The following is a 15,346-nucleotide window of genomic DNA, read 5'->3' on the forward strand; positions in this document are numbered from 1 at the left end:
GAGATGGCTCACTGGTTAAGAGCACTGACTGCTCTTCCAGAGGTCCTGAGTTCAAATCCCAGCAACCACATGGTAGCTCACAACCATCTGTAATGAGATCTGATGCCCTCTTCTGGTGTGTCTGAGGACAGTGACAGTGTGCTCACATACAATAAATAAATGAATCTTCTTTTTAAAAAAAGGCAGGGGTTGGGGATTTAGCTCAGTGGTAGAGCTCTTGCCTAGGAAGTGCAAGGCCCTGGGTTCAGTCCTCAGCTCCGGGGGGGGTGGGGGGGGGAAGGCTACGGCGGGGGAGGGGGGAGGCACAAGCCTTTAATCCCAGCAATAGGGAGGCAGAGGCAGGAGGATCTCTGAGTTCAAGGCCAGCCTGGTCTACAGAGTGAGTTCCAGGACATCCAATGCTACACAGAGAGACTCTGTCTCAGAAAGCAAAAGACAAGCAAACTAACAAACAAACCATGAACATCCCACGTACAGAACAACAGGAGCAAGGGTATTTATTATGCACGCTCAGTGGTAAAATACAGACTTGACATACGTAAGGCCCTACGTTCAATGCCCAGCACCAAGATAAGAAAACCTAAAATCAAGCAACAACAAAACAAGGAAGGCCCGGCATCCATATCTATAGTGGCTCAGAACCATCTGGAACTCCAGGTCCTGGGGATCAGATACCTTATTTTGGCCTCCACAAGCCTTTAATCCCAGCACTGAGGAGACAGAGGCAGCAGGATCTCTGTGTATTGGAGGACAGCCTGGGCTATATGGTGACACCGTGTCTCGAAAAAAAAAAAAAAAAAAAAAAACAACGAACAACAAAAAGTTAATTTTCAACAAAAATTTGCAACGATATGAAGAGAAAATGACATGCATTATTTATGCGTTCTCAGCTATAGTTACAATTCTCTCACCATTAGTCTAATATTTATAAATTATCATTCCACGCACACACAGTAACAGACGAAGGAAGGACACGTTGCTTTCTCAGTGCTCCTCTCTGTGAGTGGTCGAAAGGCGACAGCTGATATTTATAGCTTTTTCCCCTGCTATTCATCCCGAATTCCCTTTGCTCTCTGCCAGAGCCTCCGCTGTAGAGTCCGTTCCCTGGTAGGGGAATCCAAATCTCTTTTCTGAGGGCTTTGAATCTTCAAGGGGAGCCCGCTGCTGTCTTTCAGTAGCACCTCGGGGTGGAACTGTCATGTGACAGCCGTCCTCTCTCACACGGTGGCAGCGTGTGGTGCAGAGCCATCTGTAACTGGGCTGTAGACAGAAGGAACTCATCAGGGGGCGGCAGTGCAGGGGGAACAGAGGTGAGGAACGATTACCAGCCCATCAGCTTACTCAAGCGCCCACCTTCCACACGTCCTGTTTCTTCCCACTCCATCCCTTAGCATCTGTGTGTACACTTGCTGTAGCACGTGGAGGTCAGAGGACAGCTCATGGGAGTCAGGGCTCTCCTCCCCACGGATGGGTGCCACAGGTGGAGCTCAGATCATCAGTGGTCGTGGCAAGCGCCTTTACGCACTGGGCTACTTCGTGGATCTCAGATCAGGCCACACGGCTACTTCCTAGTCCGTGGCCAGGCTTTCAGTCGCTCCAAAAGTACAGAAGAAGTATGGATGGAGAGAGACATCATCTTCAGAAAGGGCATGGGTGGGCTGGAGAGATGGCTCACTGGTTAAGAGCACTGACTGCTCTCCCAGAGGTCCTGAGTTCAAATTCCAGCAACCACATGGTGGCTCACAACCATCTGTAATGGGATCTGATGCCCTCTTCTGCTGTGTCTGAAGACAGCTACAGTGTACTCATATGTAATAAATAAATCTTAAAAAAAAAAAAAAAAGAAAGAAACAAAAAGAAAGGGTAGGGGCTTCCTCCGAAATCTGAGAGTCCTGTGTGGTGATTCACCAGCTAGGGCTTGTAAGCGACTCCATACAGCGTCTCTGTTTGACTTGAATTTTCATCTCTTTTTTTTCTTTTTTTCTTTTTTTCTTTTTTTTTTTGGGGGGGGGGCTGGGGACGGAACCCAGGGCCTTGCGCTTCCTAGGCAAGCGCTCTACCACTGAGCCAAATCCCCAACCCCTCTGTTTGACTTGAAGATGTTAAATACCATTGAATTTGCTGTCTGCTTAGGTTCAAGAGCAACTTGGGATGCAGCCTGGATTTGGGGCCCCCAGATTCTTCTCTGAAGGAGACTCATCAGATTTTTTTTTTTTTTGGTGGCATTTATTTCTGACACTTTTATTTTGCATCTGAAGTACCCACTTCTTCCATTTTCGTCAGACTCAGCAAAAGGTCACCTGCATAGTGATATGTTAAGGTCTAGATCCAGATTTCTATGGGTTAGGGGTCAGAAGTAAAGCTCAGAGGTAAAGTGCTTGCCCAGCAAGCCCAGGGCCTAAAACAACCCCCCGACCCCCGCACTAAGGAAGACGGGAAAGAGAAGGGACAGGTGCAGCTGCCCAAGCCTATAATCACAGAATATGGGAGTCTGAGGCAGGGGCCCCTGTTCTGAGGCTAGCCTGGTCTACAAGAGTATTTGTCACATTAAGAAAGGAAAGGTGGGGGTTGGGGATTTAGCTCAGTGGTAGAGCGCTTGCCTACCAAGCGCAAGGCCCTGGGTTCGGTCCCCAGCCCCGAAAAATAGAAAAAAAAAAAAAAAAAAAAAGAAAGGAAAGGTGGGGGCTGGAGAGATGGCTCAGCAGTTAAGAGCACCTACTGTCTTTAACCGGTTGTTTGGTCTGAGAATGAGGCGGCTGTAGGGAGGAAAGGACTGTGAACTACCAAGAATTTAATAAAGCAGTGACTCCAGCTACAGCTGCTGTTCTGGGTGCCGTGACTCCCCTGCTGTCTAAAGTCCAGACACTGACAGGCAAAGGACTGATTTTCTCCGTATAAATTATAAGCATTGGCAGGAGCTATTTGCTTTTTACCTTGAAGACCATGAACAGGACCCAAAGCTCACCTTTGCGCTCAGAGCTCCATCAAGTCCTTGGGTTTCTGTCTTGTTATGAGGCTGGAGAGATGGCTCAGCAGTTAAGAGTTCTTTCTGCTCTTATAGAGAACCGGGGTTTGATTTCCAGCACCCACAGAGTGACTCTGTAGTAATTCCAATCCCAAGGTATCTGGTGCCCTCTTCTGGCCTCCTTAAGCATCAGACACACATGGAGCACAGACATACATGTGGGCAAAACACTCACACACATACAACTAAAAAATAATAATAATCTGAGGGGCTGGAGAGATGGCTCAGTGGTTAAGAGCACTGACTGCTCTTCCAGAGATCCTGAGTTCAATTCCCAGCAACCACATGGTGGCTCACAACCATCTGTAATGAGATCAGATGCCCTCTTCTGGTGTGTTTGAAGACAGCGACAGTGTACTTATATATAATAAATAAATCTTAAAAAAAAAGTTTAAAAAACTGAAATGAGGCCTTCCTCTTTCTGCCATCTTGTCACCTTTGGAGGCCTGCTGGGAACAGGACTTCTAAAAAAAAGCAGGTTTGTCTGGAAGGCTGTGGTGCAAGGCCATTTTTGCTGGCTACAAGCCAGGCCCCCAGAACCAAAGAGAGCACACGGCTCTTCTTAAAATTGAAGGTGTTTATGCCGGAGATGAAACTGAGTTCTACTTAGGCAAGAGGTGTGCTTATGTGTACAAAGCAAAAAACAATGCAGTGACTCCTGGAGGCAAACCAAACAAAACCTGAGTGATCTGGGGAAAAGTAACTCCGGCCCATGGAAACAGTGGCATGGTTTGTGCCAAATTCCGAAGCAACCTTCCTGCAAAGGCCATTGGACACACACTCCCTGTGATGCTGTACCCATCCCGGATTTAAACTAATGGAGAGTAAATAAATAAAAGTAGATTTGTGCTCTTGTATTTTTTTTCCAAAAAAGAAAAAAAAGCTTAAGTGAGATAATTCAATACATGCTATAGTGGTTTGAATATGTTTGGCTCAGGGAGTGGCCCTATTTGGGGGTGTGGTGTTAGAGTAGGTGTGCCAGTGTGGGCACGGGCTTTTTTTTTTTTTTTTCTTTTTTTTTTTTTAGGAGCTGGGGACCGAACCCAGGGCCTTGCACTTGCTAGGCAAGCGCTCTACCACTGAGCTAAATCCCCAGCCCCCTGGGCACGGGCTTTAAGACCCTTTTCCTAGCTGCCTGGAAGCCAGTCTTCTCCTGTTGGACCTTGGAAAAAGAGATGGAACTCTCAGCTCCTCCTGCACCATGCCTGCCTGGACACTGCCATGCTCCCGCCTTGATGATAATGGACTGAACCTCTGACCCTGTAAGCCAGGCCCAGTTAAATGCTGTCCTTATAAGAGTTGCCTTGGGGGTTGGGGATTTAGCTCAGTGGTAAAGCGCTTGCCTAGCAAGTACAAGGCCTTGGGTTTGGTCCCCAGCTCTGAAAAAAAAAAAAAAAAAAAAAAGAGAGAAAAAGAAGAGTTGCCTTGGTCATGGCATCTGCTCACAGCAGTGAACCCTAAGCTACACTGCATAGCGTAGTGCTCCTAGGCCCCAACCCTCTCCAACTTGTCATTGTACTGTAACACTGCGACCAAATGTAACACAAAACTATTTGTGTATTTAGCATGACTAGATATAAAAAACATGTAGTAAGGGTATAAAGGCTCATGCCTACAATCTTTTATTTTTTATTTTTTTATTTTTTTGGTTCTTTTTTTTTCCGGAGCTGGGGACCGAACCCAGGGCCTTGCGCTTCCTAGGTAAGCGCTCTACCACTGAGCTAAATCCCCAGCCCCAATCTTTTATTTTTTAAGGCTTTATTTATTCATATGAGTACACTGTAGCTGCCTTCAGACACACCAGAAGAGGGCATCAGATCTCATTACAGATGGTTGTGAGCCACCATGTGGTTGCTGGGATTTGAACTCAGGACCTCTGGAAGAGGTCAGTGCTCTTAACCGCTGAGCCGTCTCTCCAGCCCCTCATGCCTGCAATCTTAGCAGAGGAACAGGATCTCAAGAGAAGCTTTGGCTACATAGCAGGTTTGGGACCAGTCTGAGTTAACGTGAGTCCATATCTTCTCTCTCTCTCTCTCTCTCTCTCTCTCTCTCTCTCTCTCTCTCTCTCTCTCTCTCTGTGTGTGTGTGTGTGTGTGTGTGTGTGTGTGTGTGTGTGTGTGTGTGTTTGAGACCAAGTTTCTCTGAATAGCCCTGGCCATCCTGGAACTCTCTCCGTAGACCAGACTGGTTCAAACTAGCAGAGATCCACTTGTCTCTACTTCTAGTGTGCAAACTAGCAGAGATCCACTTGTCTCTACTTCTAGTGTGCTGGGATCAAAGGCATGTGCCACCACCCAGGGAGACCATATCTTGAGAGGGCAGGAAGGCAGGGGTTGGGGGCAAGAGCAGGCTAGATGTAATAGTGTGTGTGTGCCTATAAACCCAGGACTTAGGCTAAGGCAGGATGGTAAGCCCAAGGCCAGATAGACTGCTGGCACCTACCACAAACAGTGCATGTCATAACAGACCCTATAGGACTGTCTTAGTTAGAGACTTACTGCTGTGAAGAGATGCCATGACCAAGGCAACTCTTTTTTTTTTTTTTTTTTTTTTTTTTTTGGTTCTTCTTTTCGGAGCTGGGGACCGAACCCAGGGCCTTGTGCTTCCTAGGTAAGCGCTCTACCACTGAGCTAAATCCCCAGCCCCCCAAGGCAACTCTTATAAGGACAACATTTAATCGGGGCTGGCTTACAGGGTCAGAGGTTCAGTCCATTATCATCAAGGCGGGAACATGGCAGCATCCAGGCTGGCATGGTGCAGGCGAAACTGAGAGTTCTACATCTTGGTCAGCAGGCAAACCTTTAGCATAGGAGACCTCAAAGGCAGCCCCCAAACCCCCGACAAGGCCACACCTCCTAATAGTGCCATTCCTTCTGGGCCAAGCATTCAAACACATGACTCTATGGGGCCATACCTATCAAACCACCACGAGGACTGGGAGTCACTCTAGGTGAATGAGAGAATGACTAATGAGAGGTGTCAAGGCCAGGACCCTCCTACATAGCCCTGGAGGCTTCATGAACATTCTAGAGCAGTGGTTCTCAAACTTCCTAATGCTTCCTTTTTTTTTGTTTGTTTCTTTTTTTTCGGAGCTGGAGACCGAACCCAGGGTGTGCTGCAGCCTTTTAATACGGGTCCTCATGTCGGGTGACCCCAACACAACATTATTTCACTGCTACTTCTTTTTTTTTTTTTCTTTTTTTCGGAGCTGGGGACCGAACCCAGGGTCTTGCACTCACTAGGCAAGTGCTCTACCGCTCACTAGGCAGGCGCTCTACCTCTGAGCTAAATCCCCAACCCCCCCCTTTTTTTTTTAAAGATTTTTATTTATTTTACATATATGAGTACACTGAAGCTCTCTTCAGACACACCAGAAGAGGGCATCAGATCTCATTACAGATGGCTGTGAGCCACCATGTGGTTGCTGGGAATTGAACTCAGGACCTCTGGAAGAGCAGTCGGAGCTCTCTCTCTCTTTTTTTTTTTTTTTGGTTCTTTTTTTTCTGGAGCTGGGGACCGAACCCAGGGCCTTGCGCTTCCTAGGCAAGCGCTCTACCACTGAGCTAAATCCCCAACCCCGCAGTCGGAGCTCTTAACCGCTGAGCCATCTCTCCAGCCCCTTCATTGCTACTTCATAGCTATAGTTTTGCTACTGTTATGAGTCATAATATAAATATCTGATATGCAGGATATCTAACATGCAACTCCTATAAAAGGGTCATGTGACCTCCAAAAGGGTCATGATCCAATCACAGGTTGAGAACTGCTGAACTATCCTTATTAACGAATATCAAACTTATTAAAAATGTTTTCCAGGCTGGAGAGACGGCTCATCAGTTAAGAACACGTACTGCTCTTCCAGAGGTCGTGAGTTCAATTCCCAGAAACCACATAGTGGCTCACAACCATCTGTAATGAGATTGGATGCCCTCTTCTGGTGTGTCTGAAGACAGCAACAGTGTACTTATATATAGTAAATGAATAAATCTTTAAAAAAAATATTTTCATCAGGGCCAGAGAGATAGCTTAGCAGGCAAAGGCATTTGAGGCCAAGATTGATGCCCAAGACCCATATGATAGCAGGGCTGCCTTTCACCCACCACATGTACCTTCAATGGCACACACACACACACACACACACACACACATACATGCACACACACTTGCGCACACACATGCACACACAGAGGCACACACACATACATGCACACACACTTGCGAACACACATGCACACACACTTGCGCACACACATGCACACATACATGCACACACACATACACACATACATACACATTTGTACACATACACACACATATGCACATACACACACATACACACACAAATAAATTACAATTCCTTCCATGCTTCTGTAGACAGTTTTAATATTGACTTTATGTGTGTGAGTGTTTTGTCTACATTTATGTATATGAGTCACATGTAGTCACATGTATCCCTAATGCCCACAGGGGTCAGAAGATCCCCTGGAACTGGAGTTACAAGTAAATTTAAGTCATCTGTGAATGCTGGAAACTGAACCGCAGGGGCTGGGGATTTAGCTCAGTGGTAGAGCGCTTACCTAGGAAGCGCAAGGCCCTGGGTTCGGTCCCCAGCTCCAGAAAAAAAAAAGAAAAAAAGAAAAGAAAAAAAAAATTAAAAGGAAACTGAACCGCAGTTCTCTGCAAGAGCAACACGTACCCTTAACCATTGAGCCATCCCTCCAGCCCCTGCTGCAAGTCTGAAGCCAGGGAACGGTTGTAAGTTTGGTCTATCTGGCAAATCCCAGGCCTGCAAGAGACAAGAGACATATAGTGAGATCTCATCTTTTTTTTTTTTTTCCGGAGCTGGGGACCAAACCCAGGGCCTTACGCTTGCTAGGCAAGCGCTCTACCACTGAGCTAAATCCCCAACCCCGTGAGATCTCATCTTAAAATAAAACAAAGTTGGGCTGGAGAGATGGCTCAGCGGTTAAGAGCACTGACTGCTCTTCCAGAGGTCCTGAGTTCAAATCCCAGCAACCACATGGTGGCTCACAACCATCTGTAATGGGATCTGATGCCCTCTTCTGCTGTGTCTGAAGACAGCGACAGTGTACTCACTCATATAGCTAAAATAAATACATCTTTAAAAATATTAAAAAAATAAAACAAATTAACCAACCAAACAAACAAAAAAGAAACCCAAAAATCAAAAATAGAGGGAGGGGAGGAGGGAAAAAGATGCACGTGTGCCTCTAGTGGGAACTCTGCTGCTCTCTGACCATGGTTTGCATTGAAGGACCTGAGCTGCTTGTCTGTCTGTCTCTCTTTTTCTGTCTTTTTGAGCTATGCTCTGTGTAGTCCAGGTAGGCTTTGAATGCCAAGCTTACCGACAAGTGTTGTCACTGTTCCTGGCTTTTTTTTTTTTCCTGTAAGGATTCAGACGCCTCAGAGGCCTGTCCTCAGTGCTTACAGTTGTCATCACTGCCAAGGACAACACACAAGCTTCCGTTGGCACCTTGTCACAAATAAGCAGAGCTGACATTTGGTTACTTGTGCGGCAGGAACGGAGAGCACTGAACGCTGCGCTGGAACGGATCTTAGTGTGTTCAGAGTCCAGCCAGGCTGAACCTCATCTGTCTCCCCGAGACCCTTTCTAAAATCCATTTTCACAGCCACTGGGGTCTCAGTAGTTTACAGAGCCAATGTACTATAGCAACTGATTAAGTTCAAAATTGTTAACTATAAGCCAGGTATGGTGGCCCACACCTAAAGTCGCAACACTTTGGGAGGCAGAGGCATGTAGATCTCTGTGACTTTGAGGCCAGCCTGGTCTATACAGTGAGTTCCATGCTAGCCAAGGATACATAGTGAGATCCTGTCTAAAAGAATACTACTACTAATGGTAGTAATAACTGTACCTGAGAACTACAGAGGTGGGTAATGGTGGCGAACTCTTTAGGAGAGCCAAGAACACTGCTCAGTTGGTACAGTGCTTGCCTTGGTTCAGTTGTGATGGCACACACCTGCCGTCCCAGAATTTGGGAGGTGGAGGCCAGAGGGTCAGAATTTCAAGGTCGCTGGAAGGTGATGGCACACTCCTTTAATGAAACTGGGTAGCCTCTCTTTAATTGTGACTATATCCTGGTGATTCCAAATAACGTTGGTTTTTTAAAAAAAATAGTTCTTTCTTCAACCCGGGCATAGTGACACACACCTTTAATCCCGGCACTGGGAGCCATAAACAGATGGATCTCCGAGTTTGAGTCCAGCTTGTTTTGTGTGTGTGTGTGTGTGTGTGTGTGTGTGTGTGTGCGCGCGCACACACACACACACACACACACAAATAAATCCCCCCACAATTAAAAAGACACGAGCAAGCAGGAAGCATCTATACTGTTTAGACCAGAGAGTAAAGCCAAGAGTTTGGCGTTTAGACCAGAGAGTAAAGCCAAGAGTTTGGCGTTTCTAAACCCGGGACACCTGCCCGGGCTGGACAGAGCCCTTCGGACATTGGAAACATGTGGTGTGCTCTTGCTTCCTGCTTCTTGTCTCTGCACTTGCAGGGGACACAGACTAGCTAGTTGCTGGTATCTCCGGGTGGGATGCTACGGAGCTGCTTCTGCGACTGTCGCTGGGGAATCACACTTCCAAAAGTTCATGCTACAGCAAGGGCGGGAAGGACCTGCAGCTACAGGAGCCGAGTGTTTAGGACGCTGGCCCTCACGGGAACAGGAAGCCGGTTGAAGGAGCAAATTCCTCCCTTCTTCCTCTGGGCTCACTGTCGCCCTCTCGTGGCCTTTGTTGGCAGAGCCTAACACTGAGGCTCCCGGCAGCAGTTACAAGATTTTCTGCGCAGCGCACCACCAGTATCTGTCTCATATCTGGGAAAGAGAAAGAGGATGGGGAAAAGATTTTGGAGCATAGAGCTAAAAAAAACAAAAACAAAACAACACAACAACAAAAAACCAGTAATTAGCAGCAGAGATGTATTTATAAGATGCATATGGAGGGGCTGGGGATTTAGCTCAGTGGTAGAGCGCTTACCTAGGAAGCGCAAGGCCCTGGGTTCGGTCCCCAGCTCCGAAAAAAAGAACCAAAAAAAAAAAAAAAAAAAAAGATGCATATGGAGTTGGACAATTGGCTCTTCATGCGGGCAGAGGTTCAATTCCCAGCACCTACAAGGTGACTTACTACTGCTGTCTATAACTCCAGTCTCAGGGGATCAACGCCCTCGTCTGGCCTCTCTGGGCACTTGCATGCCTATGATGCACTGCAGGCAAAATACTCATATAATTAAAATGTAAAAGAATATATATGTTAATATATATTAATGCATATTAATATATATTTGCAAACAAAGATTACATTTAATGGGGCTGGAGAGATGGCTCAGCGGTTAAGAGCACTGACTGTCTCTTCCAGAGGTCTTGAGTCCAATTCCCAGCAACCACATGGTGGCTCACAACCATCTGTAATGGGATCTGATTCTGATGCCCTCTCTGGTGTGTCTGAAGACAGCGACAGTGTACTCATATGCATGAAATAAGCAATATTTTAAAAATTGTATTTGATTATTTATTGTGTACCTGCATCTGTGTCCTTTCCCATTTGTGCCTATGTGGCAGTTGGAGGACAGTTTACGGGACTTGGGTTTCTCCTTCCATCATGTGGGCTCTGGGGACCAAACTCAAGTCAGCAGGCTTGGCTGCAAGTGGCCACTGAGCCATCTTGCCGGCCCTAAAAAGCAAATTTTTTTTTTCTATTCTTCTTTTTGGAGCTGGGGACTGAACCCAGGGCCTTGCGCTTGCTAGGCAAGCGCTCTACCACTGAGCCAAATCCCCAACCCCAAAAAGCAAATTTTAACCTCGTTCCCCACACAGCCTCCAAGTGACTGAACCTTAAAATTAACAGTTGAGCCTCATATAGGACACCACTGGCAAAAGTTGGGCATTTCCCAAGGAGTCCCTACTCCTCAGTCCCATGTCCAAGGTGCTTATGAGGAGAGTTGTCAAGGAATAACTTCCAGAATCCTGTGTACAAGGAGGGGAGACCAAACAGACAGTGGCCAAGGACTCCTTCCAATAGGAAATCCAGGTCTGATCAATCTGGTCCCAGGAACAGTTTTTGCTCTGCCCTGGCAGTGAGGATTAAGGAGGTTTTGACCAGAAGCCCCACCTTTCCTTGCTTCCCTTTTCTGAATGGAAATCTGACCCAACTTCACCCTTTCTTGCTCCACCCACGGGCACTGGGTGTATTTGTGAAGGGTGGACAATTTGTTTAATGCGTCAATGCCAACAGTAACTGCCTCTGAAGAGGGACTTCGTGCTTAATACTATGTCGACACGGGACTCGGGGTGAATGTATTCTGTAAGGAAAAACAGGTATTTGGCTCAGAAAGACACTGACATACAAGGATCTGAGACTTCTTCCTGAGCGCTGGGCCAAGCTTTACTTCCTCATAGGGACTGCCAGGTTTAGCTAGTAAAAGTGCAGGATTTGAATTTCAGATAAACAACCGAGAATTTCTCAGTGTAAGTTATGTCCTGTGCAATATTTGGAACATGGTTAAAGGAAGAAATTACTTATGATTACCTCTTTCCCCTCCCTTGCTGCAAGTGTGGCCACATGACAGGCCTGCTCAACGGAATGTCCTCTGGGCTGACCTGACCCCTCCTTGTTCCTCAGCAAGTACAGGAGTCTGGGAAGCCAGGCAGGGCTAAGTCACTCAGGAAACAAGGTATGGCCTCCCCAGGTCTTGACAGGATAGGTCCCCGTTCTCAAACCTGCACTGTACCTACAATGGTAACGAGATAGAAACTTCTGGGTTGGAGAGATGGCTCAGTAGGGCAAGAGATCCTTTTTGCCGCTAACCTCATGACACGCTTTTGATCCCTGGGATCTAATGGTATTAGAAGAGAGCCAATTCCTAGAAACTCTCTCTCCCCCCTCTTTCTGTGTGTGTGTGTGTGTGTGTGTGTGTGTGTGTGTGTGTGTGTGTGTGTGTTTGCAGGTAGAGAGAGGAAGGGAGGGGGAGGGGAGAGGGAGAGGAGTGGAGGGGGAGGGGGAGGGGAGAGGGATAGAAGGGGAGGGGAGAGGGGAAGGGGGAGGAGGGGAGAGGGATGGAAGGGGAGGGGAGAGTGGAAGGGGGGAGAGGGGGAGGAGAGAGGGGGGAGGGGAGAGGGGGAGGGGAGAGAGGGGGAGGGGAGAGGGGGGGAGTGTGGTAGTTCAAGTGGCTCACTGCTATGATCCTAGCAGGGAGACAGAATAATCAAGAAGAGCTCTGTGAGTTCTGGGCCAGCCTGGTCTACATACTGAGTTCTAGGCCAGAGAGGGCTACAAAGTAGATCCTGTCTCAAAAAAGGCCTTGTTATAAATGAACCACTGAATTTTGGGAAGTTATATTATGGCGGAAGCTTACCTTCACCTTCATTCCCAACACCTGAGTTCAGTCTCCTTTACTCTCTTTTCTCTCCTTCTTCCTCCCACCCTCCTTTCTTCTTCTTGGGGATTGAACCCAAAACCCTTTTTAAAAAAATTACTGGGGGCTGGGGATTTAGCTCAGTGGTAGAGCGCTTACCTAGGAAGCGCAAGGCCCTGGGTTCGGTCCCCAGCTCCGAAAAAAAGAACAAAAAAAAAAAAAAAAACAAACAAACAAAAACCACAGTGGGCGGGAGGAGTCCTCATTGTGTAGCCCAGGTTAGCCCGCCACTCATCAGTCCACTTTAGCCTCCTGAGTGCTAGGATTGGAGGACACCAGTCTTGCTGTGAGCATGCGCGATACACACTTTCCTACTTGCGTTGCTCCATGCCTGCCAGCCTCCCCGAAGCTTTTCTTCCCCTTTGTGTCACTTGGGCTGTTCGATCACTTGTGTTTGTGTGTGCAAGCACTGAGCCACACACCTTCATGTGGAGGCCACAGGCCAACCTTATTTTATTTCAGGTGGGAGTGACCAGGCTGGCAAGGCTTCACCAGGCAGAGATGCTAACCACACAGGAGGAACAGAAAAGGATTAACCCACCCGAGGATATGAGGATGCCTTCTCTCCTTCCCTCCCTTTCCCTCTTCCCCAACCTCTTGTTTTTTAAGATAGGGTTTCTCTGTGCAGCCCTGACTATCCCAGAACTCTCTGTAGACCAGGCTGGCCTTGAACTCAGAGATCTGCCTGCCTCTGCTCCCAAGTGCTAAGACTAAAGGTGTGCAGCCTCCACTGCCTGGTTGGTCCTTTCTTTCTTTCTCTCTCTCTTTCTTTCTTTCTTTCTTTCTTTCTTTCTTTCTTTCTCTTTTCTTTTTTTTTTTTTTTTTCTGGAGCTGGGGACTGAACCCAGGGCCTTGCGCTTGCTGGGCAAGCACTCTATCGCTGAGCTAAATCCCCAACCCCGGTACTTTCTTTCTTAAAGATTTATTTATTTTCATGAGCACATTTTAGCTGTCTTCAGACACACCAGAATAGGGCATCAGATTCCATTACAGATGGTTGTGAGCCACCATGAGTTTGCTGGGAATTGAACTCAGGACCTCTGGAAGAGCAGTCAGTGCTCTTAATCGCTGAGCCATCTCTCCAGCCCCGTGGCAAGTATTTTTATAGAATGAGTTATCTCCCCAGCTCTTCTTTCTTTCTTCTCTCCCTCCTTGGGAATGTTATTCCTATCTAGTCATTTTATGACAATGATGTCACTGTGTGCTCTCCACTGCACTCTTCCGCTCTCAGGATTACTCTGTGGAGACCAAGCTGCCACGTCCTCACAGCCTGTTACATTAGCTTTCCCTGGGGAGGTATGAGCATACGTCTGCCTACCTAAGTAACACAGGCACCAGCAGCAAACCAAAGATCCCAGCTTGGTGAACCAATGAGTTTAATTAGGTCAGCCAACAGGAGTGTGGGCAGGTCCCCTCGGCCTCCAGTAACCATTAATGGCTTAGATATCCCCAGGGAGAAAAGGACCTTGCACAGCTCCTCCTGAGAGGGCTTATGAGCACTCCTCCCCTCCCTGAGGGAGTGTGCGGAGCAGCTTTGCCTGGATGACAGAGCTTCACATGCAGATGAGAAGGCAGGTCTAGAGAGGTCCAGCCATTTACTCAGAGTCCCACCCCAGTGCCGCTGCAGTAATCACAGTGCAGATGTCCTGGAGTTGTAGTCCGCTGTCCCAGTGCAGGAAGGCCAATGTTACAATACACTCCAGAATACAGGGACTCTTTTGCTGGCATTTTTCTTCTTTTTTCCTTAGATTCATTTTATTTATATGAATACACTGTCACTGTCTTCAGACACACCAGAAGAGGGCATCAGATCCCATTACAGATGGCTGTGAGCCACCACGTGGTTACTGGGATTTGATCTCAGGACCTCTGGAAGAGCAGTCAGTGCTCTTAACCGCTGAGCCATCTCCCCAGCCCATAAGCATCTTTCTAAAGGCTAGCCATGTGTCGGAATGTAATTTTTACCATAATTCTGTGGGACTATGTTATTCCTACCCATGTTCAATGCAGTCTTTCCTCAGTGACCCAGAGAACTGGTCCCAGGGTCTATGAAGGGAACCCCAGGCACAAAAATACAAATGACATAGGTCTTGTAAATAACCTATGTAAGTAACCATCTTATATCTTTCAAATACATTATACTGTGCAGGTGGCATATAAACAGTTGTACTGTGTATTTAGGAATAAATAATAAAAAGTAAATATACTCAGTACTGATCAGTTTTTTTTTAATTTATTTAATGTATATGAGCACACTGTAGCTGTCTTCAGACACACCAGAAGAGGGCATCAGCTCCCATTACAGATGGTTGTGAGCCACCATGTGGTTGCTGGGAATTGAACTCAGGACTCTGGAAGAGCAGCCAGTGCTCTTAACCACTGAGCCATCTCTCCAGCCCTAGCTTCTTTTTCAAAGTTTTGGTTTTTTTGTGGTTTTTGTTTTGAGACAGTCTGTTTAGGCCTGGCTATCCAGATACTTGCTATGTAGACCAGGCTGGCCTCAACTTCCTAGAAATCTGCCTCTATCTCCCAAGTTCTGAGAGTAAAATACCTGCCCCGTTCAGCTATCTCTGCTGTGCATGGTGGTGTACAATCTCAACCCGGGTCAGCCTGGGGATGTGGAGTTTAAGGTCAATCAGGAGATGTCGCAAAAACCCCAAAGTAACATTTACCCTACCATGAGGGGTGACTGAGTTCATGGGTTCCATAGCTAAGGGGACCGGTTATTTATAATGCACAGGTGAGAAAAGTCAGCTGAGTTCCGTGTGTCTCAAGTTCACACAGCTCTGGTACGCAGTGAGCTGGCTCTGAAGCCAGATCTTAGAGTTATTCCTTGGCTCCTGTCAAGCTGAGCGTTCTTCCTT

The 15,346-nt window shown here is 47.2% G+C and overlaps 1 pseudogene; it reads left to right on the forward strand.

Moving 5' to 3' along the window:
• Window positions 1-1,619: 1,619 nt before the first annotated feature.
• LOC148006093 (large ribosomal subunit protein eL33 pseudogene) lies at window positions 1,620-3,892 on the forward strand (annotated as a pseudogene).
• The last annotated feature ends 11,454 nt before the right edge of the window (window positions 3,893-15,346 follow it).

This window comes from Rattus norvegicus, chromosome 5 (assembly GCF_021556685.1).
Source record: "Rattus norvegicus strain SHRSP/BbbUtx chromosome 5, alternate assembly SHRSP_T2T, whole genome shotgun sequence".
Classification (NCBI taxonomy): domain Eukaryota; kingdom Metazoa; phylum Chordata; class Mammalia; order Rodentia; family Muridae; genus Rattus; species Rattus norvegicus.